At 43.7% G+C, this 27,884-nt stretch overlaps 1 long non-coding RNA gene across 2 annotated transcripts in view; it reads left to right on the forward strand.

The window, feature by feature from the left end:
- Positions 1-3,529: 3,529 nt before the first annotated feature.
- LOC142826559 (uncharacterized) overlaps positions 3,530-27,884 on the forward strand; it is a 116,584-nt gene continuing 92,229 nt past the window's right edge. For both annotated transcript variants that reach the window (XR_012900767.2, XR_012900766.2), the window contains exons 1-2: positions 3,530-3,752; positions 16,720-16,845. This is a non-coding gene — a long non-coding RNA (uncharacterized LOC142826559). The remainder of the gene's footprint in view (positions 3,753-16,719; positions 16,846-27,884) is intronic.

The raw sequence follows: 27,884 nt of genomic DNA on the forward strand, positions 1-27,884 counted from the left end.
AGTCAGAGGTGTGCTGCAGAGAACAACAGAATTCAAAATGGCCTTAAAGGGGCAGGCGACACTTTTTTTTTGTTTTGTTTTGGGTTTTTTTGTTCAGTAACTTCCCCCTGACCTTTTTTCCCACAACCTTTTTTTTTTTCTTTCTTTCTTTCTCAACAAAAATATCCTTGGTGTACCGCATAAAAAAATTTGTTTGGTGTTCCTCGGTCTTAAAAAGTTTAAAAAATACTGGTCTACACTCATCAAAACTCAGTAGTCCCTCCTTCCCCTGGAGCCCTTAAAGCTGCAGCCTCAGGAGAAAGGGGTTGCAGCAGACAGCAGGCCCTCACAGCCGTGAGCTACCCAGCAGCTGCCAGTGCATTGAGGTAGCTCAAAATGAGCGACTTTGCTGCTCCCACCCAGCTCTCCACTGCCTTCCTGGTCTGGAGAAAAGACCACAGAAAAGTCATGTGCCTTCCTGGTCTGGTGTGGAGATCCTGAACCTTCCTGAGGTTTGGGGTGATGAGAGCAATCTCCATGATCTCTGCACCGGACACTGGAATGCCAACATCTATGGCCGCATGGCCAATAGCCTGGCCACTAAGGGGCACATCCGCACCCAGGGGCAAGTGTGGATGAATGTTAAAGAGCTCTGCCAGGCATATGCCAAGGCCCAGGACCTCAGTTCCTGCTCTGGGGCAGAACCTCACACCTGCCCCACCGCATACTAGGGGGCAGGGCAGTCTTTTCCCCCTAGTAGTGGATTCAGGGCTCGAGACACCCATCGTTGCCCTCCCAGAGGGCAGAGATGCAGAGGAGAAGGAAGAGGAGGAGCCAGACAAGGTCAGCACAATCACCTGGAGCCAGTACCCCATGCTCTGGACATGTCCAAGGCATCGTCCGAGGCTGGGGAAGGCCCATCAGATGAGTGCCATCATGTTCCCTACACACACAAGGTGGAAGTGATGGGCAGCGAGGGGCAGCTGCATGCTCCTCACTTGACTTTGCAGTGTGGGGATCACACAGCAGCCTCTGCATGTGGGAACACACGAAGTGCCATTCCAGAGCACAGCGCCGCAGGAGGATGCACCAGATGTTAAATAAAGAGAGTTTGTGTTCATGAAAATATGGGTATCTTATTTGACATCAGGAAGGAGGGTTGGGGGGGGGGGTAAGTGGAAGGACATGAGGGAGGAATGAAGCACAAGCTCCCAGTGGGGCAGACCAGGGAGGCTCTTAGTGCTCCTCAGGGTGAAAGCTCTCCCACAGGGCCTCCTGGATACTGACAGCCACCCAATGGACCTCCTGGATGGCAGCCTGCAGAAAGTGCAGCCAGACTCGCAGCAATGTGTCCAAGAGAAGCACCAGAGTGCTCAGGGGAAGCTCTGGCTCCATGTTGCAGAGTGCTGTGGTGTCCCAAGAGAGGACAACTAGAGCACACAGAGACAAAATGCTTTATTTTCCCTCATCGAGGTAGACAAGCAAGCAGGGAAACCTGAGAACTGGCTGTCCAGGGGGGGTCCCTTTAAGCACAGACCTCAGATAGCCTCAGGCAGCAGCCCCACACAATAAGTCCTGACCTGGTGCTCTGCTGGAACTGGTTCCGGCCAGCCTTAAATGTGTTTCAGAATCCACTCAGTGTGGACGCGCCATTTCAAAATAGCAAAATGCTATTTCGACATGCATTTTGTGTGTAGACACATTATTTCAAAATAATACTGTAGTGTAGACATACCTCTAGTGACCAGTATGTCTCCCCCAGAAAGGTATTTATACACTGTAATTAAATCACTTCTCAGCTCTATTTTATTCTTTTTCTAATACATTACACAGCAGTATAAGGCACTTTCTCCAGCCATATCTGTGGTGCTGTAAGCATTTCCCTCAACAGGCAGCTGGCTCTGCTAATCAGTACAGAAGTGTCACACACCCATACCCTTTCTCTTCTCTCCTCCCTATCTCCTGTGGGGACCTCAGCATCCATAGGAATGTTGAAGAAAGCAGCCCCTGAGCTCAAGCAGCCACCATAAGGCCCGGTCCCTTGCAACCTCCCATTTAGCACACAATGTGGCCCATACTGTACACTTGTAATTTTCTCTTTTCTGCTGCCAGGCTTGAGATCCGGACTCCCAGCGGATGCTATTCTTAACATAGAGATGCAAAGGAAGTGGTTGCCTAGCAACACAAGCCATGCAACCCCTTTCTGAATATTTCTTCCTCCTACTCAGATTTCTGGAGGTTCGCAGACATGGTGCATTTGCATGGAGATGCAGCCACCTAATGTCCTTTGGATCAAAGTGATGATCACAGGCTAGAAGTCTATATCATTAGCAAGCTGGGGAAGACCTAGGATTTGAGGCTGTCAGATACAGTGTTGAGGAAGTCCGAATAATCTCTCTCGGGTTTTCAGCACTGTTTCTCCCTTCAAAATATCAGCTATGAAATTGGTTTTAATATATTTAAAATGACCATGAATTTCCAGTCTTTAAACTTTAAAAAAAAATCCAGTTTTTTTCTCTAGAAGCATATACCTGCAAGCCATGTTTGTCTAACCCTGTTCCACAAGTTGCAGTGGTTCAGAATACATTGAAACCAGGATATAAATGGAAAACCCATCCCATTCTAGAAGGTCTGTTATGAAGATGGGACACACATTTTTTTTTCTTCATTCCTCATGCTTTGATCCAGTGGTAACCAGTTGCAAAACAGCTTTACGTTTGCTTCTGGATAACAAAAGTTCTTTCCCCGTTCACAAAGAGCAAAGAGGTATTTCCAGTTGTAATCTGCTTTGTTTGATAAAAAAAACCTGTAAAGTAAAATCTCTGTGAGAGCACATGTGACATTTGACAGTCTGCATAGAAATAAGAACAAAACATCTGCTTGTCTCCAGAGACAACAGAATCCCAAGGGATGTGGTAGTTCTGTACACAGCAAAATAAGAGATATAAACCTAAGAGTGCTACAGATATGTAACACTTATATCGGCACAGCACTTATCCCCTAGTCCTCTATATATTTACAGAACTGTACATTGCAAGGCAGTTTCTCTCTAGATAGATAGCTTATCTGCGGTAGTTATATGGCTGCCATCATTGCCTCAGTAGCTAAGTACCTTATCCTCAACACCCCACTGAAGAGAAGTGTTATTATCCCTAGTTTACAAGTGGGGAAAACTGAGGCACTAAATGATTTGCTTGTGATTTGTCTAACTGCACTCAAATATCCCACTGATTGTGATTCCACATCCTCCTCATGTAATTTATTCCAGTGCTTAATCATCCCGACAGGAAGTTTTTCCTAATGTCCAACCTAAAACTCCCATTTTGCAATTTAATCCCATTGCTTAGAGGTTAAGGGAAATAATTTTCCCTCTCATCCTTGTAACACCATTTTAGATACTTGCAATCTGTTATAGATCATAGGGTGCTTAGCCACCACTAAAGTGTAACCACATCGTTAAAATGTAACCAGTGGCATTATACAATAGTTGGAAAGAGAATAACTTTTCTCGCTGAAACTGCAAGAGGAAATTTAAGTAGACAGAAAGCAAGTTATTTATTTTGGAATTTGACTAGGATAATGGGGTTAATATACCAGCTCTCACAAAGTCAGCATGTTGGTTCAAAGGGGCAGGAGTGTCACTTACTGAACCATTAAAAAAAATAATACCAGTTGCACTAAAACGCACGTGCTCATGCATGTGCGTTGTCAGGGTCTGAGGTCAAGATTGGGGACCAGAAATGTCTACATTCTAATTCTACATCTAGCAAAGAGTGAGTATATTTCACAATCAGTTTTTTGCAGAAATGTGTTTTGATTTGGAGGGAAGGTTTTTTAGGATGTTTGCTTGTGTTGTTCTTTTTTTGTACAAACAGAAGCTCTATAAGATTCAAAGCCAGAGAGTAAGATAAAAGATGTGGGGGGCTGGAAATTATAGATATAACTTAGTGTGTGGGGGAGGTGGAATAATAAATATTGTTTGTCTTACTCTGTCAGTTCTGGAAATCATAATAAAATAATACAAGTTTGATAACTGATAAACAGAGACAATTGCCTGTGAAGGTGCCAAAGCATGCACGTCCCAAAGCAGTCTCTCATTTTAAATACCTGCCATTCAGAGAATGGAAATGCATTTCCCAGAGGGCAAGTTAATTGTTCATTGTATTTTAGCTTGTCAGTTTGGGTACACTAGTTTGCTGTTTTCATGTAATTATCCTTGAAATCATTTCAATTAATGCATTTGCAACTGAAATTATAGTGCAGGATATTATTATAATACCTCAGATTAAGGCAGCAAATCACTGCAGTTCTTACGAAGAAATAAATTAGTGTGATAATTATCTGAGCACTTACACTGCGGTTTTCTTTTAGTAGAGTGGCAGTCGTGAACTTCTGATATAAAAAACAATGTAACGGCATAGTATAAATCTAATGTAATATGTATTCACTGTGCAGTCTCTGTTTCTTAGTATTTCTAGTCATCAGAACTACAGTTTCAGTGGATGTACATAAGCTAGGATAATACTTTCCTAGTTCCAGGAGGTGCTGTAAGCCTAAATCCACTAGTGACAGAGGATATGTCTATATGGCAATTTAAGCCCAGGTGTGAGGCTGAACTCAAGCCAACCCCCCGGTGTTACATCTTCACAGCAAATGTGCTAACCTAGGGCTCAGACCCAAGAGCTGAGCCTGCATTAAGTAGAAGCAAGGATCTAAGTAAGTCCTTTGCACTCCTGTGAAATGTATGGACTCACATGATTTGTATGGGCACTTGAATCCCATCAGTAGAACTGCCACAGTTAGGGAACAGGATGGGCAGCAAAGTTTCCCTCTGTGCTATACATTCCTAGAGCTAGACTGTTGTCATTAGGGGTGTGTCTAGACTACAAGGTTTTTTCGAAAAAAGTGGCCTTTTTTCAAAAAAACTTTACCTGCATCTAGACTACCGCCGTGTTCTGTTGACAGTAAATTGAAAGAACGTGGCAGTTTTGTCGACGGTGGTAAACCTCATTCTATGAGGAATAAGATGGTTTTTTGAAAGTCATCTTTCGAAAAAAGGCGCTATTGCATGAAAAAAGGGCTTTTTTGAAAAAGAGCGTCTAGACCCTCTTTTGAAAAAACAAGCCTTTTTTTTGAAAAATCTTGTTGTCTAGACACACTTTTTTGAAAGAGGTTTGTAGTCTAGACGTTTTCTAGGAGTAGAGGCACTAGGCACTTTGGTGGTACATTTACTTTGACATGGGACTTTGCACTGCAGTGTGGATGCCTAAGCCATAAGTCAGGACAGGGGTCAGAAAATTCTTAATGTAGGGTTAAAATACATTGTAGACACTAAAGTCCAGGGTTTTCCTGACAGGTCAGTTGACTCAAGTCCCATTAATCACAAGCTACCATTGCTTTTTAGACAAAACTACTAGGTGATCAGACACTGAAATTACTGCCATAGAAAAGCCTTTATGTAGGTAGAGTGTCAAAATTCTGATATACAGTAACTCATTCTGGTATAAACTCTTCAGCATTCTAGTCACATTAAATGTCTCTCTGATCACCCAATTCTCTACAGATTAGCAACAACAGGCATTTATATGACTTCTTTAATCCTAAAGCATTTCACATCACACATTGAAGGACAAATCCTGCACATCCATCTAAATCATCATGTTGAAATCCCTCGGTCTTCTTTGGGGATGTAAGGTGGCAAATTTTGTTCCAGTACCGGGGAAAATTACCTCAGGTTAGATCTTTCATGTCCATTGAGAATAGAAAGGATTTAAGTTAAGGTCATATGAAAAAAAAAAGGCAGAAGTGAAATCCTGGCCCACTGAGGTCAAAGTAAACAATTTATTTCTGGAGGACGAAATGTTGACTCCAACCTTTGAGGGAAGGAACCTTTCGTAATAGGTAGGTGAGGTATTTCAACCCGGGTGCTTCAACCATAATAACTATCCCCTTCAGTTTAATACATTCACTATACAAGTTATGGCCAATGTAATTCTAACTTTAGTAGAACAACTTTCCATTAATATTGTCAGTACATTAAACCTGAAAAAAAATTGCAACCAGATTTACTCTGTTCCATCTGTCAATAAAAGTCTGGCAGAAATGTGTAAGTACCTGAAATTAGACCCATTGTTAATTATCACCTTTCACAACAGGAAGTGAAAGCAAATTAGAATGACAGCTTCACTGTGCAGCATTCAGCAAGAAAACACCAGTCCAGAAATTAATTCCTCAGAACAGAAGAAACTGAGTGCAAAGGCAACAGACAGAAATGAAGAGTGGTATTCTTCTTCAAAAGCAAAATATATCCTCAAATATGAGACATGGGAAAGATCCTTTTCCTTTAGACTTTTTTTTTTTTTTTTTTTGAGCAGTGGTAAATGTCTTAAGTACAGGTTGTACCACGCTTAACTGGGACTCTCTGGTCTGGCAACATCCGTGGTCTGGCAGGACCAAGGATGTTCCTGGCCCACAGAGCCCAGGTATAGGGACGTCAGGCCAGAGGGTAGGAGTACAGTGGGGTGGGCAGCAACTCAGCTGGAAGCCCCATCTGGGTGCGAACGTGCACAGGTGGGCAGAGCAGTGGTGAGTTCTACCCCCTGAGGCTGGGAGGTAGCAGGGGTCGGAAGCATCTACAAGGCTTCCCAGCTACATCCAGGGAGCTCTAGCCATGGAGCTCATGTCCAGCAGCAGCTGTGGAGCTCCGGGTCCAGTAGTGGCTGTGTCCAGTAGTGGCCACACAGCTCAGAGTCCAGTAGCGGCAGCTAGGGAGCTCCAGCTTGGGAGCCATGGCCGGGCAGGAAGCAGCGGAGCAGGGCTGGAGCTGTAGCAGCGGCAGGAAATTAGCATGGGCCATGTTGGAAGGGACCTCCCCGGTCCAGCAAATCCCCTCTATTGGGACCGGTCAGGTCCTGAGGGTGCCAGATGAGGGAGGTCCAACCTGTACTATATATTACACTTGGTGTATGTGAAATGACTGGCCAGTCGTAATCCCATTCCTAGGTGATAGTGGTGGAAGAGCAGCAGATGCAGCTTGTGATCACTCCATTTTGTGAGGATAGGTTTTGCTTCCAGTCCTGCCATTATCCCACAATTAGTAAGAACTAGAACATACATTCCATTTAAAAAATCACATCATCCTTTTTCTTTTTAGTCTCCCTTTCACGTTTTATCAGGCACCCAATCTAATTTCCTTCTCTCCTTGTTTTGTGTGTAAATTCACAGTTCTCAGCAGACATTTTCTGGTGTACAAACAAGTTTTGTTTTTCATACTGGAATGAATGGCATCTTTTGCTATGTTCTTCCATATAGGATACAGTACCAAGATGAGGTGGGACCAGGGCAAAATGTGCATTCAGATGGCTGTTATCCAGGATGGAAAACTTTTAACATTAATATTTGCACTTATCTTGTCCTTCTGAGAGCAAAAGTGTAGAGAGTCCAGGTCTCACGGAAGCCGCCCCGTCACTCTAAAATGCCATATAGTGTCAGTGAAGCAAAAAGTGGTGGATTGTATAATAATCATTCCCTAAATGCCAGGAGCTGTATGTCATGTTCAAGCTGTTTTGACTGATAAGAACTGTGATGTGCACTGGATGTATAGGCTTAGGTGGCTGGGAACTGATAGCGCTAGTTATCTGAAGGCAATCACTTTATCTGAGTGCATTCCTGTGACTGATGAAAGAATGATGTCAGGGTGAGATAGGTAAGCAACTTGAGAAAGATTACTTTTAGGCTCTCTTTTTTCTCTTTTTAGCTTCTTTGAAGCACAGAGGGATGACTCCAACCTCATCAGGATGATGAGCATGAAGGGGAAGATTCCTAAAATATTAATAACCTCCCTCTCTTCTTTTTTTAAGTTGCTGAGATAAAGCCCATTTCAAGAAGAGAGGTGGAGGGCACCAAGGGATCTGTGTTTTTATGTTAGCAAATGATAAAACACATCCTTACACACATTCTACTGGGATGATCACTCCAGTTTGATTTCTGCTGTATTTTTAAGTATATGTTTAGGAGGAGAGATAGTTGAGCTTCTCTCTGTGAAAGCTCTTACTATGTGAATATGCTAACACACTGTCTAGCAAAGCCAGAGAGTCTTAAGGCAAGGCTGTAGCACCATCTTTTTTCTCAGCCCCTTTGTATTGTAAAGGCTCTTAGGAGAGGACTAGATACACTTCACTAAATGGACACAACATGTGGCTGAGTTAAGGGCTCTAATATAGTAGTGCAGTAATATTTCTTGGAGGCCTGCTAGTGGTAGGTGTATTCTAGGAGTCACATCAACTTAACAGGAGTAATACTTCAGATTGAAATTTTCTTCCTTATTTAGAATTCGATTGCTCCTCTAAAACGTGGTCTACGCTATCAATTTATGTCAGTAATAGCATATTGACTTGCCATTGCTCAGGTTCTTAACAAAGGGCTAGTGCAAAGGGCTATTTGTGTGTGTAACCCCCACCAGACGGATTTGAACCTGGGACCTCTGGAGCTTAGTATAGGAGCCTCTACCTTTTGAGCTAAAAGCTAACTGGCTCTCAGCCCACGCTGGAGAGGTCTCTTGATCTTATCTCTTGCTGTGGTCTAGGTGCCACTGCATGGGACAGTGAACCACACTAGGTGTGTGGGTTACATGTGTGCACATGCCTGCATGTGTAGGGGGTTGGGCATGGAGGGTGAGAGTGGAGGTGGGGGGAGCCAACTCTGATCTCTGAGATTTGTACCAGGGCAGCTTGCTCCTCCCCTTCCTGTCCCTGTCAGGGAATGAGAACAAAGTCTACCAAGAGCAAAATGCACAGCTTGTCTGCCCCCTGTGCTCCTTAGCCAGAGTGAGGAATGTAGTAAACTGTGTACTTTCTCCTTGCTCTCTGATGAAGGGGAACAGCCAGCAATGTCCCCATACAAATCTGGGGGTGAGGAGCTTCAGACCCCACCACCCTCCCTAAAGAGCACCTGAAGAGGTGAGAGGCTAAGGGCTGGGGCAGTCCCATACTGGGGGGAGGAAGAGGGCACTCCCAGCCAGCCCCTATCAGCTTCATGGTGATTCTCTTTCTTTTATGTACAATTTTATGAGAAACAATCCCATTCCAGGAACATCCCATTGTCCTGGCACAACCAAACACTTACCTTACTTTAAGTTATAAGAGGAAGCTGTATACCAAATGTACTGGTCCTAACTCTTTCTTTTTCGGAGGAGTTCTTGAACAAACAGACAAACTCTCTCAAATGTATAGTAGATAACAAAGTCACTAGGGCATTCAAGTATAAACAATTTGGGGAGCTGGAATGCCTACATCAATGGGACAAGCCGTCTTGCTGACAAAAGTAACATTTTCACCAGGCACTACATTGTTGCAGAGCATAGTGTAGACAAGCCATAAGACACGGCCTTTGATGCACTGCCCCTGAGAGGTACACTGTAAAGTAGGCAAAGGTGCTGGAGGAATAATTTTCAATACTCTTTTAGGGAGTGCTTTATCATAAGAACATCAGAAAGGCCATACTGGATCAGATCCACGATCCATCTAGCCAATATCCTGTCTGCCGACAGTGGCCAATACCAGGTGCTCCAGAAGGAGGAAACATAACAGATAATCCTCACATAATTTCTCCTCTGTCACCCATCTCCGGAGAAACAGAGGCTAGGGACACCGTTCCTACCTATCCTGGCTAATAGCCATTGATGGACCTAACCTTCATGAATCGATACCCATATGACTAGCTGATGTGTGTGGGCAAGTGGAACCAAAGTTCCCCTACTCCTTATCTGCCTCTGCCCACTTGCTTAAGAGGAAAAGCCCCTTGGGAGAAACCAGGAGCCATCTTCCAGGAAGTTTAATTCAGGTGGTGCTGGGGCACATGTTATGCAATTCTGGATGATCAACTTTCCTGATGGTTCAGGACAGTATGGATAACAGCTGGTTATACCAGAAGTGAGCCTGGGAAAAGTGCACCAATCATGGGTTATTTTTGTATGGTTCAATATATTTATCATTTAATTCCTGGCAATCAAACCACCCATTAATTAAAAAGGTGCTCACATTATAAGGCATTTCGCAGCCACTCTGGTATCACAGCCACAAAGCAATTGAAGAAGGATATTAGCAAAAACTATACCTCCAGGAAATGAAAAGGCTTAGTGGCGGAGAAAAGTCTTCTGAGAAAATGAGAGCAATTAAACAAAATAAAAAAGTTGATGAATTTAAGGGAAAATAAATCACACCTCCACAAAGTCAGACTGTGTACATTTAAGATGGCATACATAAAAACAATCTAGGCATAATTGATTGCCTCTGCTGCCAGACATCTTCCATGTACTCAGTGCATCATTAAGTCAGATAAGGTCTGTGGATCAAACTGCACCATAAGGAGACGGGAATTAAGCCTTATATTGAAGAATAAACTCTGTGAGCCAGAAAAGCATCATACGAATCAGACATTTATTTGATGAAGAGATATTTTCCTGAACCTCTATTCCTAGTAAAGCGAAGCTTCTGGTAAAGGGATCATTAGACCAAGGCATTATCAGTCCTGTCCCCAATACTTTGCCAGTAGAACATACAGCCAAATCCAAACACCGTGAAAACAAAGGCTGCCATTGGCTTTCATTGGGCACTGAAGCAGGCTCATCCGGAATACATACTTCAAGTATGAGAAGCAACAAATTCAAACTCTTTCTTCAGAATTATGGGACATCTATTAAGAAGTGATTTCCAAGTGTCCCTCTGACACAGTGATGGGAAACCACGAATCGTGAGTGGTCCTCCTTCACCTTAATGGGCCACAGCAGCTCATGGCCCAGTGGCCCGTGGGACCCCCAGCTGCTCCCTCCCCCACTTGCCTCTTGCACACTGGGGCATCAGAGGCTTGCACTTCCTACACCTCTCACTTCCTCCCAGCACTTTGGGAGTGAGCAAAGTGCCTGATTCTCGCTCAATCCCTGCTCTTCCCCCTCACTCCCAGAACTGGAGTAGCCACAAGCAGCTGATTCCTGGCATTCCAGGTCTTAGAGAAAAGGGGAAGAGCAAAGACAGAGTGTGAATAGGTGATTCATTCACTCCAAAAGTGCCAGAAGGGAGGGGGAAGTGTAGGAAGTGTGGGGCTTCAATACCCCATTGTGCGAGAGACATGTCTGGGAGGGGGCAGCCAGGGGTTCCACATGCTACAGGTGGTGCCCAGTGGGCTTTGGGCTGCTGTGGCCCACTAAGGCAAAGGAGGGCCACTCATGTGGCCCACTCACAATTCATGATTGCCCATCACTATGTTATTGGAACACTTAGCTATTACTTCTTAATAGGTATCTCATGACTCTAGGTGCCCATGAGTTGCAGGTTGCCCACCATAACTATAACTCCTTAATACAGATTGTCTTAGGCCAATATTTTGCAATTTCATCCGCTCCCAATCAGTAAAAGGTACAATTCAGCAAAATTAGCCTAATTCATAGTCCTTTCCTTCCTTAATACAAGTAACTGTCCCCACCTTGTTAAGATTGTGTTCCAACCAAATACAAGGTTGAACAGCTAATTTTGCATAACCATCTAGCCACATGGAGCAGGGAGACAGGCAGGCATGAACAGTCCCCTAAAATTTGTGCTAGCTACTTATGCTTGACTCTCTGCTTGATTTTGCATGTACCTGGGATACCCTTGAGTACTTTTCACAGCCGCAAAGCAGAGCTCTATGTAGCTCAAAAGCTTGTTTATCTCACCAACAGAAGTTGGACCATAAAAGATATTACCTCCTTATCTCTCCAATACCCTGGGACCAACACAGCTATCACAACAACACACTTTACTCTGTAGGAACCCAACTCACTCATATTGGGAAAAAATAATCCCAACTATATATACAATATAATGGGGACTAATTTGGCTACAACTACTCAAGAGAAAGATCTTGGAGTCATTCTGGATAGTTCTCTGAAAACATCCACACAGTGTGCTGTGGTAGCATAGGGTCTGAGGAGGGAGTCGATACCCCAACACAGGGTAGAAGGGAGAACAGCAAAATAGAGACAATGGGTTTCAGGAAGGTGGATTTTGGTAAGCTCAGAGAGCTGATAGGTAAGATCCCATGGGAATCAAGACTGAGGGGGAAAAACAACTGAGAAGAGTTGGCAGTTTTTCAAAGGGATATTATTAAGGGCCCAAAAGCAAGCTATTCCGCTGTATAGGAAAGATCGAAAATATGGCAAAAGACCACCTTGGCTTAACCACGAGATCTTGCATGATCTAAAAATAAAAAATAAGTCATATAAAAAATGGAAACTAAGACAAATTACAAAGGATGAATATAGGCAAACAGCACAGGAATGCAGGTGCAAGATTAGAAAGGCAAAGGCATAAAATGAGCTCAAACTAGCTACGGGAATAAATGGAAACAAGAAGACTTTTTATAAATACATTAGAGGCAAGAGGAAGACCAAGGACAGGGTAGGCCCACTGGTCAGTGAGGAGGGAAAAACAGTAACAGGAAACTTGGAAATGGCAGAGATGCTTAATGACTTCTTTGTTTTGGTCTTCACTGAGAAGTCTGAAGGAATGCCTAACATAATGAATGCTAGTGGGAAGAGGGTAGGTTTAGAAGATAAAATAAAAAAAGAACAAGTTAAAAATCACCTAGAAAAGTTAGATGCCTGCAAGTCACCAGGGCCTGATGAAATGCATCCTAGAATACTCAAGGAGCTGATAGAGGAGGTATATGAGCTTCTAGCTATCTTCTTTGGAAAATCACGGGAGACAGGAGAGATTCCAGAAGACGGGAAAAGGGCAAATATAGTGCCCATCAATAAAAGGGAAATAAGAACAACCCAGGAAACTACAGACCAGTTAGTTTAACTTTTGTGCCAGGGAAGATAATAGAGCAAATAATTAAGGAAATCATCTGTAAACACTTGGAAGGTGGCAAGGTGATAGGGAACAGCCAACATGGATTTGCAAAGAACAAATCATGTCAAACCAATCTGATAGCTTTCTTTGATAGGATAACGAGTCTAGTGGCTAAGGGAGAAGCGGTGGATGTGGTATACCTAGACTTTAGTAAGGCGTTTGATACAGTTTCACATGATATTCTTATCAATGAACTAGGCAAATACAACTTAGATGGGGCTACTATAAGGTGGGTGCATAACTGGCTGGATAACTGTACTCAGAGTAGTTATTAATGGTTCACAATCCTGCTGGAAAGGTATATCAAGTGGGGTTCTGCAGGGGTCTGTTTTGGGACCAGCTCTGTTCAATATCTTCATCAACAATTTAGATATTGGCATAGAGAGTACACTTATTAAGTTTTCAGATGATACCAAGCTGGGAGGGGTTGCTACTAATGTGGAGGATAGGGCCATAATTCAAAATGATCTGGACAAATTGGAGAAATGGTCTGAGGTAAACAGGATGAAGTTTAATAAAGAGAAATGCAAAGTGCTCCACTTAGGAAGGATCAATCCATTTCACACATACAGAATGGGAAGCGACTGTCTGGGAAGGAGTACGGCAGAAAGGGATCTAGGGGTTATAGTGGACCACAAGCTGAATATGAGTCAGCAGCATGATGCTGTTGCAAAAAAAGCAAAATGATTCTGGGATGCATTAACAGGTGTGTTATGAGCAAGACACGAGAAGTCATTCTTGTGCTCTACTCTGTGCTGGTTAGGCCTCAGTTGGAGTATTGTGTCCAGTTCTGGGCACCACATTTCAAGAAAGATGTGGAGAAATTGGAGAGGGTCCATAGAAGAGCAACAAGAATGATTAAAGGTCTAGAGAACATGACCTATGAAGGAAGGCTGAAAGAATTGGGTTTGTTTAGTTTAGAAAAGAGAAGATTGAGGGAGGACATGGTAGCAGTTTTCAGGTATCTAAAAGGGTGTAATAAAGAGGAGGGAGAAAACTTGTTCATCTTGTCCTCTGACAATAGAACAAGAAGCAATGGGCTTAAACTGCAGCAAGGGAGGTTTAGGTTGGACATTAGAAAAAAGTTCCTGTCAGGGTGATCAAACACTGGAAGAAATTGCCCAGGGATGTTGTGGAATCCCCATCTCTGGAGATATTTAAGAGTAGATTAGATAAATGTCTATCAGGGATGGTCTAGACAGTATTTGGTCCTGCCATGAGGGCAGGGGACTGGACTCGATGACCTCTCGAAGTCCCTTCCAGTCCTAGTATTCTATGATTCTATTGTTGTTTCCCCCTCATTAGACTTGAGTGTGGGTCTTACCTGCATCCTGCTTCAAAGACCTTTTAAGACTTCACTTCAAAGAGAATCCTCTGAACTGTCATTCATGCTTAAATTCGACGCATTACACTCAAATTTGAATAAAGACGCTAATTATCTTACCCATTACAAAGATAGCTTCCCCAATTATCACCTCTAATATCATTAGTTCACAGACACTTACCTCCCCTCCTTCTCCCTCCCTTCCATCCCCCTTGTGTTCTGAAATGTGATTTGTCCTTATCATATGTGTTCATTTTTTTAAATTGTATCCTTTGGTATATATGGTTGTGACAATTTTCTTCCATTATTTGATCTGAGGAAGTGGGTCTGGCCCACGAAAGCTCATCACCTATTAAACCATCTTGTTAATCTTTAAAGTGCTACACAGTCCTGTTTTTTGTTTCATCTACATGTTTTGTTAGTCTATAACATGATACCAGACCACTTGTTGGTTTTTTTCTGTAACAGACTAACTCAGCTACCCCCTGAAGCTTATAGACAACAAGAAAGCCACTTAGAAATTGAGAGGTTGTGAGGTCTGTGTGAAATCAAACAGAGCTGAGACTCCAGCCATGGGAGCTAAGAAGGAAATGAGGCAGGATGAAAGCTGCTTTACCTCATATAGCCAGGGAAGGGGCTAAAGCCAAGAGGCACAAGAAACATCCCTCTACATGAACTACCAGACAACATTATCTGGCTCTAATGTGCTGGGTGCACATATACAAATGGAGAATAAACAGCTGCATCTGCTTCAAAAACAAAAACAAAAGCCTGGGGTTCAAGATAGTCCTTTCCTCCAACCACTAGCCCATGCTCCTACTCACAGAATGTCAAATGGAAGTACAGGTTGCACCTCCCTCAAGCAGGACTCTCTCATCCAGCAATATTCGTGCTCCGGCAGGACCATGGATGTTGCTAAACAGGAGAGCAGGGCAGCAGGGCTAGCTGCTGAGATCCCCACACATGGTGAGGCTGGTGGTAGCAGGGTCAGGGCCGCAGCAGCCCAGTGGTGATAGTGGTAGCAGGGCATAGGCAGCCCGGGCAACCCAGCTGGGGCCAAGGGCAGCCCATGCATGCTGGCTTGGCAGTGGGGACAGAGATGCAGCAGCCTGTCTGGCAGCAAGGCTAGGACATGGCAGCCCAGCAGGGAAGCTCATCTGGGGCTGGGACAGCAGAGCCACAGCAGTGGCAACCCAACTGGAAAGCAGCAGATCGGCAGTCCGATTGGGGCTGCCTGCCGGCCAACAGCAGGGCTGGTGCTATGGCAGCAGGACCAGTGCTGCTTGCTGCCATGCCATGAGTGGGGCTGGAACAGCAGCTATGGCAGTGGGGCCAGGGCAACCATGTCACCTGGCTGGCAGTGGGTCCAAAGGAGGCAGTGGTGTGGAAGGACGGCAGGCTAAGAGGTCTGGTGGCGGGGGACCTTTCCTGGTCCAGCAAATTCCCTCATCTGGGACTGCTCAGGTCCCAAGGGTACCGGACCTGTATTTAAATCTCTCTTAAATTTGAGCTAGAATTACAGACACAAGGAGATGTTATCCTGCTAGAAGGCTCTTTAATCTCACAAAGGCATAATAAGATCCAATAGCTGGAAGTTTTAAGCAATGATGTTCCAACTGGAAATAAGGCACAGCTTTAACTGGAAGCATAATTAACAAGTGACACAGATTACCCAAGGACGTGGCACTTTCAATCCAGATTGGCTATCTTTTGAGAGTAGTAACTCCAGCAGAGATCCAGGGTCCTGTTGTGAGAGACACTGTACACACACAGTGAACCTGCTCCAAAAAGTTTACAACTTAATGAGATAAAATAGACATATTATAGGATAGGAAATAGGCACAGAGCGATGAGGTGACTTGTCTGAGGCCACGCACAGCAGACTGTGGCATAGACAACACCAGAATCCATGTCTCTTGACTCACAGTTCTTTTCTTTGTTGACCAGACTCTGCTGGACCACAGTGCTATATTGCTATCACCACTGTTCTTTTCCTCTGTTGTTAGTCTTCGTACCCACTAATGCTTACTGCTGGTCTCAAACTTTGTCTTTAACGGCTCTTCTCAATAACAAGTACTTTCTTGCATAAATGATTTTGCCAACTTTCTCCTTCGTTATAGGAACCGTTTAGTGTCATTATTCCTCTAACCTAATTTTCAAAGTCAATTATGATTCCATTATCTCTATTTTACTACATTATACGCCCATATAATGTCTAACATGTGAGATGAAAGCTGTAATGTGTAATTGCCTTCATTTATTTTGTATTTATTTGGAAGTGAAACTATGAAATATAAAACAACAGGATTTCTTTATTATTAAATCAATATAATTATGACAAATGAGGTGAAATAAGAGTAAACATTCATGAAATCCCAACAGCAGTTCTCAGAAAGAAATAACGGCTCAGTCATGGATTATGAATCTCCATTCACTCTTTAAAAGTTAATAAAAATCTATATAACCTTGTTATAAAAAACCAACACAAGGGTACATAAACTCATTTTTTATTATTTATTTGTATTACAGGAATGCCCCAGTGTGATAGGCACTGTAAAAAGAGACTGTCCCTGCATCAAAGAGTTTACAATCTAAATATTAAACCAGAGAAAACAGCTGGATAAACAGATGGTGGGAGAACATGGAAATACTGAGGTAACATTGATCATTGTAGATGATACCGGTCAATGATGTGATGGCACATCATGCTTTTCCTTGAGTAAAGGCTGCAGGATATGCTCAATGATAATGTACCAATATAATACAAATCTGTCTTTGACATACATCTGACTTGATATTAACCCATAATATCTGTTTATTGAATACCTCTTATACATTGTGGCAAGATGCAACACAAGTCAACACCAACACAGCTGGAGGAGATCAAAGGAGCAAACAAATAAAAGCACAAACTAAGGGAAGTAGAAACATGAGAGTTCAGCATGCCATGTAATAAAATACAAGAGGAAGTTTTGAACATGAGCAGCTGTACCTCAGACCATACTGGGAGTATTGTGTTCGGTCCAGGGCAGAATAGTTCAGAATGATAAGAGGTAGGCAGTCAAAAGAAGGGCTAAAACATGATTACGGTTGGGGTTTCTATTAGAGCCTAAGATAGAGTGCTTTGAAAACCCTAGCCTAAATGATTACCAGATTCATCTGATCAGTGGTCCAGGGACTAGGGGTGGTGTCACACCCCCTGACAAAGCAGTAATAATAAACACTAAATACATGGTTGCTATCAGCTCTCCTGCTAAAAAAAAATTGCTCCAATGCACACAGTGCATTCCATGTGAAAAAAATTAAGGGACAGGCAGCAAAGAGAAGACTTGATAGATATGAAGGGCCATACCCTTCATTGTGAAAGGAAAACCATTACAATACTGCAAACAGGACAACTTGCATGAGCAAGCACGCAGAATCTGGCTCTATGTATATGTTAGAAATAGGAGAAAATGGCAGGGCTGGAATTGTCAAAGAGTAAATGCAAAAGGAGAGGGGTCTGCAAGGACAGGAGGAATATGCATGCAGCAAACAAATAAAACTGCAAGCTAAGAAAGTAGAAAGATGAGTGTGCAGCTCATGAAGCAAATCAAGCCATTGAGAATGCACAGGGGCATGATATGGTGATAGATTTTAAACTGTGGCAGAACTTTATGCTTCAGATCTTTTTTCTGGTCACACTACAGTCCAGGACATTGAAGGCCAGGAAAAGCGTTTGACATTTGCACATCTGCATTGATGTACTGAAACAAACAGACTTCGTGGGCATCAAATGGGTTTGATGAGCCATTATCTTTGCCATTCTGGAGTCATCTCTCAGACTTTGAAAGCTAAAACTCACTGAGCTTCCGGAGATTTTTCCCCCAGCAGCAGGGATGATTCAAGATTAACTTCCAAATAGGTAATCACATTATTTGCCTATGTGTTCTTTGCTCCTTGCATGGTGGAACAAGCAAAAACTGTCATTATACAATACTCCAAGAGCTTCCTCAAAACTGTGCTGGGCTGAAACTTAATACTGATTGTAGGGTAAACTGAGGCAGTCCATGATATTTCACTAAAAACCTCTATTCAGTCCTAAAATTTGAGACGGGCCTGTAACTTAACAGCACGGACAGTTAGCCTGAGTAGAGGGACCTTGGGAAGGCACAGTCGCCTTGGCAACCACATTCCAAGGGGCTGCACCAACCGATACCAAAACAACCTTGCTAATATGTTTTGCTTTAATCCTAGATAATGGGCCCATAAACTCATGGATCACATCAGTGGGAGGCACCAGTAACTCCTTCACAGACACATCATAATTTAACTAGACAAAAGTTGCCATTTAATTGTCTGTTTGTTGATTTTGGCTTATTTAGCTTGTTAAGGAAACTACTTGTATTAGAGATAAGGAGTTTGTTTGGCGATGGGCAGAGATGCTGTGTAACCTTCAGAGGTTATTGGTTTACATGCTCATTTTGTCTTGCTGCTAGAACCTATTGAATTGCTTCCCCTCCATCCATCAGCCTCCTATATAATGTATTGTAATGTTTTGCTTAACCACTGTTAACCAGCTTAGCCTCAGATAGCCCTCCACCAGGGCTGTAATAAAGCTCTTGCCTGTTTTCACCACATCCAGAGTGTCCAGGCTTATTCCCAACACTGATCACATTACTGGGTAAAGTCATATATTTTATTGGACCGTCTTCTGTTGTTGAGGGAGACAAGCTTTCAAGCCACAAACATTTCTTCTACAGAGTACCTTAATTACAACATGCAAATAGACTTAGCTTCTCTTTTTATCTTGTTAAGTCTGAAGTTAATTAGCCATGTTGTTGATCCAAGCCACTCTGAATTGGGCTGCATTTGGGGGGATCATTCCAGCACAGATCCTTGAGTAAGAGGGCAGGAAATTCTGCCTAACATAAAAATTGCATATTACTGGGTTGGATTCTCAGGAAGCAGCAATTTTACGATGCTCCTTAGAAAGGATCAGCTAAAATTGATTTTTTGCAGCTGTTAAGTATATGAAGTCATTACCTATGCAAACAGTGACTTCCTTCTACCCACAAGTATTCCAGTGCATAGCACAAACTCAAAGTGAGCCCCCTCTGCTATGCTTCAGTGGCTCCCTTCACCACCCACTCGAAATACATTTCCTAGCCATGTCACACAATTCAGTATCAGGAGGCTCTGCACTGGTAGGCAGCCCCAACTCTGCTATTCTGTCAACAGCTTGGCAAGAGGGTGCAGCTGATGTGTTCTCTCTCTGAAGTGCTACCTTCCCAATTCCCACTTACACTGTTCCCATGCCCAATTGTTTGTGTCTGCTGCATACAACTGAGGACAGCAGGAAGCCTGAGTCAAAGAAGCTGTTAGTTTTTCCCACTGCCTGCTATCAGAAGCAGCTCTTTGAAGCAAAGACCAGGGCTTGGCAGCTTTGCCCACTTCCTACGGTCCTCTGCTTTTCGATCCATGCCTGCTGCTGTCTCTTCCCTGCTTCTACATGCCAGCTGAATATGCAGAGGAATGGGAAGAAGATATTCATGGAGCTTGACTTTTCTTCATGTGGCAGTATTGGCTTTCTGCAGGTTTCCCAAGTTCTGCTGGGGATGCTTAGGAGAGTTGGCAGGATTGCCGGATCCCTGGGCAATGTGTGTGGGGCGGGAGGCTTTGACTCCACTCTCTGGAAGGGGCAGAGCCTCTTGCAGAAGGGATGCGGCTTGTACAGTTAGCCCCCAGTGTTGCCCAGACAGCCCAGCCCCTTCCCTACACTGACCCTCAGAGCCTGTGCTCCCATGATGATTTGGGCTCCAGCCACCACTGTTACCACAGTGGCACTGGAATTCCCAGGCTCCAAGGCAATTACCCCTTTTGCCCCTTTCCCCCCTCCTCCCATGGTGGGCCCTTTGGGTTCTGCAACAGGATTTATGACCATGTGGCAGGGTTTTCCTTTCTTGTGGTTTTCTAGGAAGTAGGGACAACTAGGTTCTCACTAGGTGGGAGAGCACCGATTTCAAACACTATTGTCATATAGGTCTAAGACAATCATGCAAGTTGATACCACAGGGAGAAAGTTTCCTTTAGTTAATTATAATCTTTTGAATACATAGGCATCTCTCAGCATCAGGATCCCATTGTGCTGGATGCTGTGTACACACAAAAGTCTGAACAAAGCTGTTGAAGCACTTTGCCTCATATACTGGCTATTGTAAATTTGAGGGTCAGCATTTCCATTTGTATTGGGGATAAAGCTCTAGGATGAGACAATCCCAAGGGAGCTGCGTTATAAGACCAAATAGTTCTTTGCCATTTCTAACTTCTGTGCATAGTTTCTTCTAGTTTCAAAAATGTTCAGACACTGGTAAATCTAAATCACTGGGTTGTCAGTAAAAGTCAAGATAAAAATATCCCCAAATGCACACAGCAAGCTCCATTCAAGGATACCATTTCTTGGATAAAACACATGTCATTCATTATGACAATAGACACTAGAAATAGGAGCTCCATTATGACATTTGCACATTAAATTATTGCCTTTTGCATGAAAAGCTCAACATGCCCATGCAGTAAACAGCTAATATTAGCACTGAAGCTACTTTTCATATTTCATCTATCAAACATTTCCCTTCTGTTTCACTTCTCTTGTTGCTTTCTCACCTTGAAATAAAAAGCCAACTCTTTCTTGTTTGCTCTCTGTTGCATTAGGAACTGATTTCCTCTCCTATTAATCATAATTGCTAATAATACTCCCTTCTGGAAAAATGGCTTTACAGAGCCCAATCCTGCTCCCACTGAAAATCATAACCATACTCCCACTAAATGCAGTGGAAACAGTGTTTGGCTCTTGGTTTATATTGTTGCCATCTCTAGTTGTAGGATCATCATCATTAACAAAGGACAATAGAGAGTTCACGCAAAACTTTCTTTGATAGGATAACAAATCTTGTGGGTAAGGAAGAAGCAGTGGACATAGGATACCTAGACTTTAGTAAGGAACTTGACATGATCTCGCATAACATTCTTATTAATAAACTAAGGAAATACAACCTAGATGGCGCTATTATAAGATGGGGGCATAACAATGGATAACCATTCTCAGTTACTAATGGTTCATAGTCATGCTGGAAGGGCATAACGTGGGGTTCTGCAGGCATCTGTTTTGGGACCGTTCTGTTCCATATCTTCAACAACGATTTTGATATTGGCATAGAGAGTACCCTTATTAAGTTTGCAGGTGATATGAAGCTAGGAGGGGTTGCAAGTGCTTTGGAGGATAGGGTCATAATTCAAAATGATCTGGACAAACTGGAGAAATAATCTGAGGTAAATAGGATGAAGTTTAATAAGGACAAAGGCAAAATACTCCACTTAGGAAGGAACAATCCATTTCACACATACAGGATGGAAAGTGACTGTCTAGGAAGGAGTACGGCAGAAAGGGATCTAAGGGTCATAGTGGACCACAAGCTAAATATGAGTCAACAGCGTGATACTGTTGCAAAAAAAAAAAAAAAAAAAGCAAACATGATTTTGGGAGGCATTAATAGAAGTGTTGTGAGCAAGACACAAGAGGTCATTCTTCCGCTCTCCTCTGCACTGATTAAACCTCAAATGGAGTATTGTGTTCAGTTCTGGGCACCACGTTTCAAGAAAAATGTGGAGAAACTGAAGGTCCAGAGAAGAGCAACAAAAATAATTAAAGGCCTAGAAAACATGAGCTATGAGTGAAGACTGAAAGAACTGGGCTTGTTTAGTTTAGAAAAGAGAAGATTGAGAAGGATCTTGATCGCGGTTTTCAAGAGTGTTACAAGGAGGAGAGAGAAAAATTGTTCTGCCTGGCCTCTGAGGATAGGAAAAGAAGCAATAAGCTTAAATTTCAGCAATGGAGGTTTATGTTGGTGCTATAGGGCAGACTCACTACCATGGCACCTCCAGCTGGTAGCCCTGGGAATTAGCTCATCAACTCACTGGACGCCTCCCTCTAATTGGTGTCTCCCCATGTTCTCGCTTCCCTCTCTAGTCCAGACTAGTATAATTCTTGGACCACAGCGTCCTCTTCAGGACATTGCCCTCTGGCAGTGTCCACTCCAGTGTCCCTGAGCCCCCTTCTGGAGATAAGTGTTTATCCAACTTTGCACTCCAGTGTCCTCCCCTCTCAAGGGGCACCTAGTTCACCTCCTAGGGAATATCAGTTTCTCTGTAGCCACCTTGCCTCAGTGCCCCACTGCCAATTTCATCTAGTCCCTGCCTCAGGGGCAAACTGTAATGGCCACTCATCATTTGCAAGGGAGTGTGGACCTGCAGCCTTTGCCTACCATGGCCTTTGCATACCTCACTGCAGCCCTAGTTGACTCAGGCTTGCTTAAGGCCCTGCAGCCTGGGAACTAAGTTGGCCAGAGCTTCTCCAGCCCAGCCCTGGTTCCCTAGCAGCCAGGTCCCTCCCGCTCTCTATTCAGAGCAGCAATAAGCTCCCCTCTCCCATCCAAAGCCCTTCTTTATATAGCCCCCAGGTGGGCCCTCATTAGCAACAACGGCCTCACCTGAGGCTTCTCTCTCAGCCCTCGCTCAGGGCTAGGTTTTTTCCCTTAAAGAGTCAGTGCCAGGCAAGTGCCCTATCACAGTTAGACATTAGAAAAAACTTCCTGCCAGGGTGGTTAAACACTGGAATAAATTGCCTAGGGAGCTTGTGGAAACTTCATCACTGGAGATAGTCAAGAGCATGTTAGATAGGCATTTGTGAGGGATGATCTAGTAGGTGCTTGGTCCAGCATGACCTCTCGAGGTCCCTTCCAGTTCTAGTGCTCTATGATTCTATGATTCCAGACCAGGTTAACTAAACCATGTTCCTTTCCGCAAAAGTTTGCAGCCTCATACTGCAAAGACTGACCTTTCTTTGAAGAAGCCCTTTTACTAGCTGCTTTTGCACATTTCACAGTGCAATTTCACTAGCCATTTCTCTTCAAACACAAACAATTTTGGGGTGGGGGAAGCAAACATATGCAGGATCCGCAGGTGCCAAACTTTGTGCAGCTCTAGGTGTGACACCGTGTTCACTTTTAATGGGTTAATTTGAAAATGTTGAAAATATGCAGCTCAAGAATTTTTAACTTTAAAACTTGTGCAGAATTGTTGCTGGTGAAACGTGTTGACTGGGCAGTCCTTCTGAATGCAGTTTTCTCTTAGCATGGGGCAAGGGGCTAGGCACAGGCAGCTCACATAGCGTAAGTTGGAATCTGGCCTGCCACACCAAAGGGAGAAGGAGGGGCCAACGAGGCAATTGCCCCGGGGCCCAGCTCCCAGCCACCACCCTTGCTGCTGCTGCGGGAGCAGTGGCACCCGGAACCCTGGGCCCTTTAAATCACCTCCCAATGTTGTGAGGCATGCTTCGAGTGGCTCTTAGAGCAGCCTGGGAAGGCAGGGATGCAGCCATTGCACACTCCAGGCAGGAGTGGAGGGGCACACAATGGTCCATGTGGTGCTGAGGGCCAGCTGCCCTGGTCTCACCTCTTCCATCTGAGATCATGCTCCTTCGAGGAGCATGGAGTCCCCCCCATCTTGTTCAGGGGCCCAGTCAGGCTGTCTGTTCGCCTGGTTGCAATTATAGGTGCACCTCTGAAAAACTTAATTTTTAGTCCCATTTTGGACCTGTTTTATGAATGCATCTCTTCCTCTACTAATCAGCTTCCCTGTGAGGTGAATAGTGGCTTTTTGAAAAGTTTTCAAAAGCCTTAGACAGAAAGGAGTAAAATAACTAAAAGCTTCTGAAGTAACATCTTCTCCTAGCTCTTACTGCCATTCTTCATAAGGGCTCATGAATCACTTGGGTAACATTTAGCCAAAAGTGTGGTGTCGGCAGGGTTAGAAAATGCAACTGTTGAAAAGTTATGGGCTTTTTCTGCATTTTCTTAAAAGCAGCTTTGATAGATAGTTGTTAAATGGCAGCTTGATTCTTGGCAATTTCTACCCACAGATTCAGAGAGGAATGCACTATGTTTGGCTGCCACTTGGGTCTGCAAAGACTGGGGATAGGGTATAAAAAGTCTCTGCCATCCTTATATTTCCTCAGGATGAACCAAGCATAATTGCCATTTCTGCAGTGCCCCAGGCGGATGGGCAGCTATATCCTAGCAATCTCTGTGAACAAACACCCAAAAAAGGAATGGGAAGAAGGAAAGGCCATATCTCCTCCATCCTGGCCAGCCCAGAGATCTGGATTTCATTGCCCAGAGGCACTATTTCAGAATAGTCATTTGACTAATGCATTTCCCTTTCCCCACTCTGCAAAATGGGATAATATTATATCCTCTACACTGAGATGAGGGCTTAATTCATTAGAGATTGTAAAAAGCATTGAGATCCTCAGTCCAGAAGGCCTATTTCAGTTCAATCCACTGAACCATCCCTTAACAGATTGCAGCTTGACTCAATCATAAGGAAGTTTTAAAGTGTCTGTGCTAGGCACCAAGATTTCCAGTGCATACAATGCTATAGATCTCTCTTTGGAAGGGTGTTAGTCAAAGCAATCAAGGGTGGGAAACCCTAAACAAGTTATTAATATTCCTGCTTCAGAATCATTACAGAGAAAAAAACACCTACTCTGAAAAAAACAACAAGGAGTCCTGTGGCACCTTAAAGCCGGAACAGATTTATTTGGGCAAAAGCTTTCATGAGTAAAACTCACTTCACCAGATGCTTTGGAGTGTAAATTCAGAGGCAGGGCTGTTCAGTCAGGATGGAAAGATGGATGTGGTTCACTCCCAGCAAGTGTGAATACCAAGAGAGGGAAAATTGCCTTTGTAATGAGATAGCTACTCTAAGTCTTTATTCAGTCCTAATTTGATTATGTTAAATTTGCAAATGATTTGCATCTCTGCTGTTTCTCTTTGCAATCTGGTTTTGAAGGTTGTTTGAGTTCTTTTCTGAAACCTATTCTGAAGTGTTCCCCAAGCATGCATCACAAAAGGCCAAAGACATGGAGTGCAAATATTATACAACTCAAACAGAGTAGTTTGACTAACAGATACCCTTCGACCCTTTTGCCAACAGTTCCAAGTGAACATCGGAGCTAGGGTTACCATACATCTGAGTTTTCCTGGACATTGCTTCTTTTTTGATCCTTTGCCCTCTGCTCAGGCAGATTCTTTCAAATAAGAGAACATAGCTGGGATTTTTGTGAACCAAACTTTGCAACTCAGTGAGAAAAAACTCGCTCTGCATTCTGATTGGTCCCACTGCTGAAACCGCAGCTGCCACAGGAAGAGGCACTCTCATTCCCCCGCCTGGAGGTTGTGCGGCAGCATGGGACCCAGGGGGGTGAGTGCTCCCCCGCCCAGAATTTGTGCAGCTGTGTGGGAGCCCCCCCGACCCATAGAAGTCCCCTCTCCCCTGCACAGTTTGAAAAAAAGTCTTGTTTACCCTGCGGGTTATACTCGTGCACGGGTATACAAGATTTTTTTTACTCAAACTGCAAAAACAATGGGGTATACTCGGGTGCAGGGTATATTCACTAAAAGATGGTATATTATACCCATCTATGTACTATGCTATTAATGTCTCACCACAACCATGTCATAGAGTGCTATTCTCCCAAAGCAACATTCCTTTCTAGCAACTGAATCATGATCAACTTCCTTCCTGCTTCGGTTTGCTCTTCTTCCCTCAACTCAGAGAACCCCTGCCTTCTTAGCACCTGCCAGTCAGCTATGGATACCATCCATTATAGCTGCCACTTGCACAGCAGTAGCCTCTTAAGTTACTTTACATGAAGGCAGCAGCAGCTGCTTCTGTTGCCCATGCTCCTGAATGGCTGAGTGAGAGAGAATGCCTGGGAGTACTATTGAAAATCTACTTAGGGCACGAAACTAGAGCTCCAAGCTACATGAGATTCAATCAAGCTTTAGGGTATCACTGGAACCTATGAATGCAATTATAGCCCCATCATTCACAGCTGCTTGCTATTTAGCCTCTATTTATTTAATGGAATTAGCAAAAAGAATCTCACTTGCATTAGAAAAAATGAGCGTGCCATATTCACAGTTACTAAGATACACACAAATGGGATGTATTTCAAGGCTTTCAGGCTACACCTGAAATATGGCTATTTTAAAGTGCAGGGAGCCCCTGGGTACTGGTACAGAATATTAACTAATAAGATGGGAGTATGGGAATGAATTAATATTGAGTGTATAATGGCTGGCTGAGTTACTGCTGCTATCACAAACCTGCCATCCTCTATGCCTCGTTCTGTTTTATAGTTCAAGCAGATTTGTTCTCAAGGGTTTGAGCTGCAGGTATTTCTGGGGTCAGGGAAGTAACTTGGATTTGGCATTGCTTGCTGTGAATTTTAAACAACAAACAAGCCCTGTATAGCACATTGTAGCAGCAGATTTTCATCAGAGCATTTTCACATAGGTCTTCCTTTAATTAACTAGACTTTATGTGTAGACAATGATAAAAGAGGAACTAATACATGTGCACTAGTAAAAGGAAGTGAACCAAGATGTAGAGAACGTAGTGTCCCTTGGGGACAAGTTTAACCAACACAGTTCTTAATTTTCTATTTGGAATCTAGAGGAAATAACAACGTGTATAATAGTTAGGCAGGCAGGAGTGTTTGTGTGTTTGGCTCTGGCCTTAGATTAATTTCATACATAGCAATCTGACAAAGTGCTCTGTTGTGGGGCTTCGGCATTAGCAGATACTAACTACAATGTGCTCACCCAGACTATGTCTAAACTACAGAGTTTTTGCAGAAAAACGGCCATTTTTCTGCAAAAACTCGTGGAGCGTCCACACCTCATGTATGTTTTTGCGCAAGAATATTGAAAGAACAAAGAGTTTTTTGCACAATTGGTATTCCTCTTTCTATGAGGAAGAAGCCTTTTTGCAAAATAATTCTTTCTCAAAAAGCTGTGTGTGGACAGGGAAGAGGGGTTTTTTTTGTGCAAAAAGAGTAAAGAGGAAAAAGCACAGATGCCCTGGTGGCTATTCTGTGTATACCAAACAGTGCTTACTTTCGAGAAAGTGACCATGCAGTCTGGACACTCTCTTTTGCAAAAGCCCATTGCTTTTTTGATGCTCTTTTGCAGTGTGGATGCGCTCTTGCTCAAGAAGTTTTTGCAGAAGATCTCTTCCGACAAAAGCTTCTCGTGCAAAAAGCCTGCAAAGAGTGTGCTCTGTTTCCTCCATGGCTCCTGCTGCTACTGTGAGGAGTGAGGGGGTTGACCTCTGCTGCTTAGTGGTGCCAGGATCCCTCTGGCAATCCCCAAAGCTGTATCTCAGGCATGGGGTGCTATGGGGAGGGAGAGGATGGGGCAATGGCAGGAAGAGGCGGGATTTGGGAAATGGTAATGGAAAAGTCAAGGTGGAGGGGCAACTCTATGCTCCTGGAAGGGGCAGGGCCTTGGGAAGAGGTAGCAGAGCCAAGGAAACCTGCTATCAACACTACCCAATCCATGTTGACCTCCCTCCCCATTCTCAATGCTGCCTGGAGTGCACTGCCCGGGACTCTGGAGCACACAGTGCTGTGCTATCATAGTAGGGATAGTGGTGGCAGGAGTCCCGGGGACCTTTTGAATTTCTGATCCCTAGGGCAAGTACTTCTTTCTCCCTCACTCCCATGGGCCATCGGGGGAGGAGGGGGAATCAAAACTAGCACCAGAGCCATGACACTGTTGTGTTCCTGTCCTAAAACACTGCAATACCAT

This window comes from Pelodiscus sinensis, chromosome 1 (genome assembly GCF_052426305.1).
Source record: "Pelodiscus sinensis isolate ZL-2025 chromosome 1, ASM5242630v1, whole genome shotgun sequence".
In the NCBI taxonomy this organism is placed as follows: Eukaryota; Metazoa; Chordata; order Testudines; family Trionychidae; genus Pelodiscus; species Pelodiscus sinensis.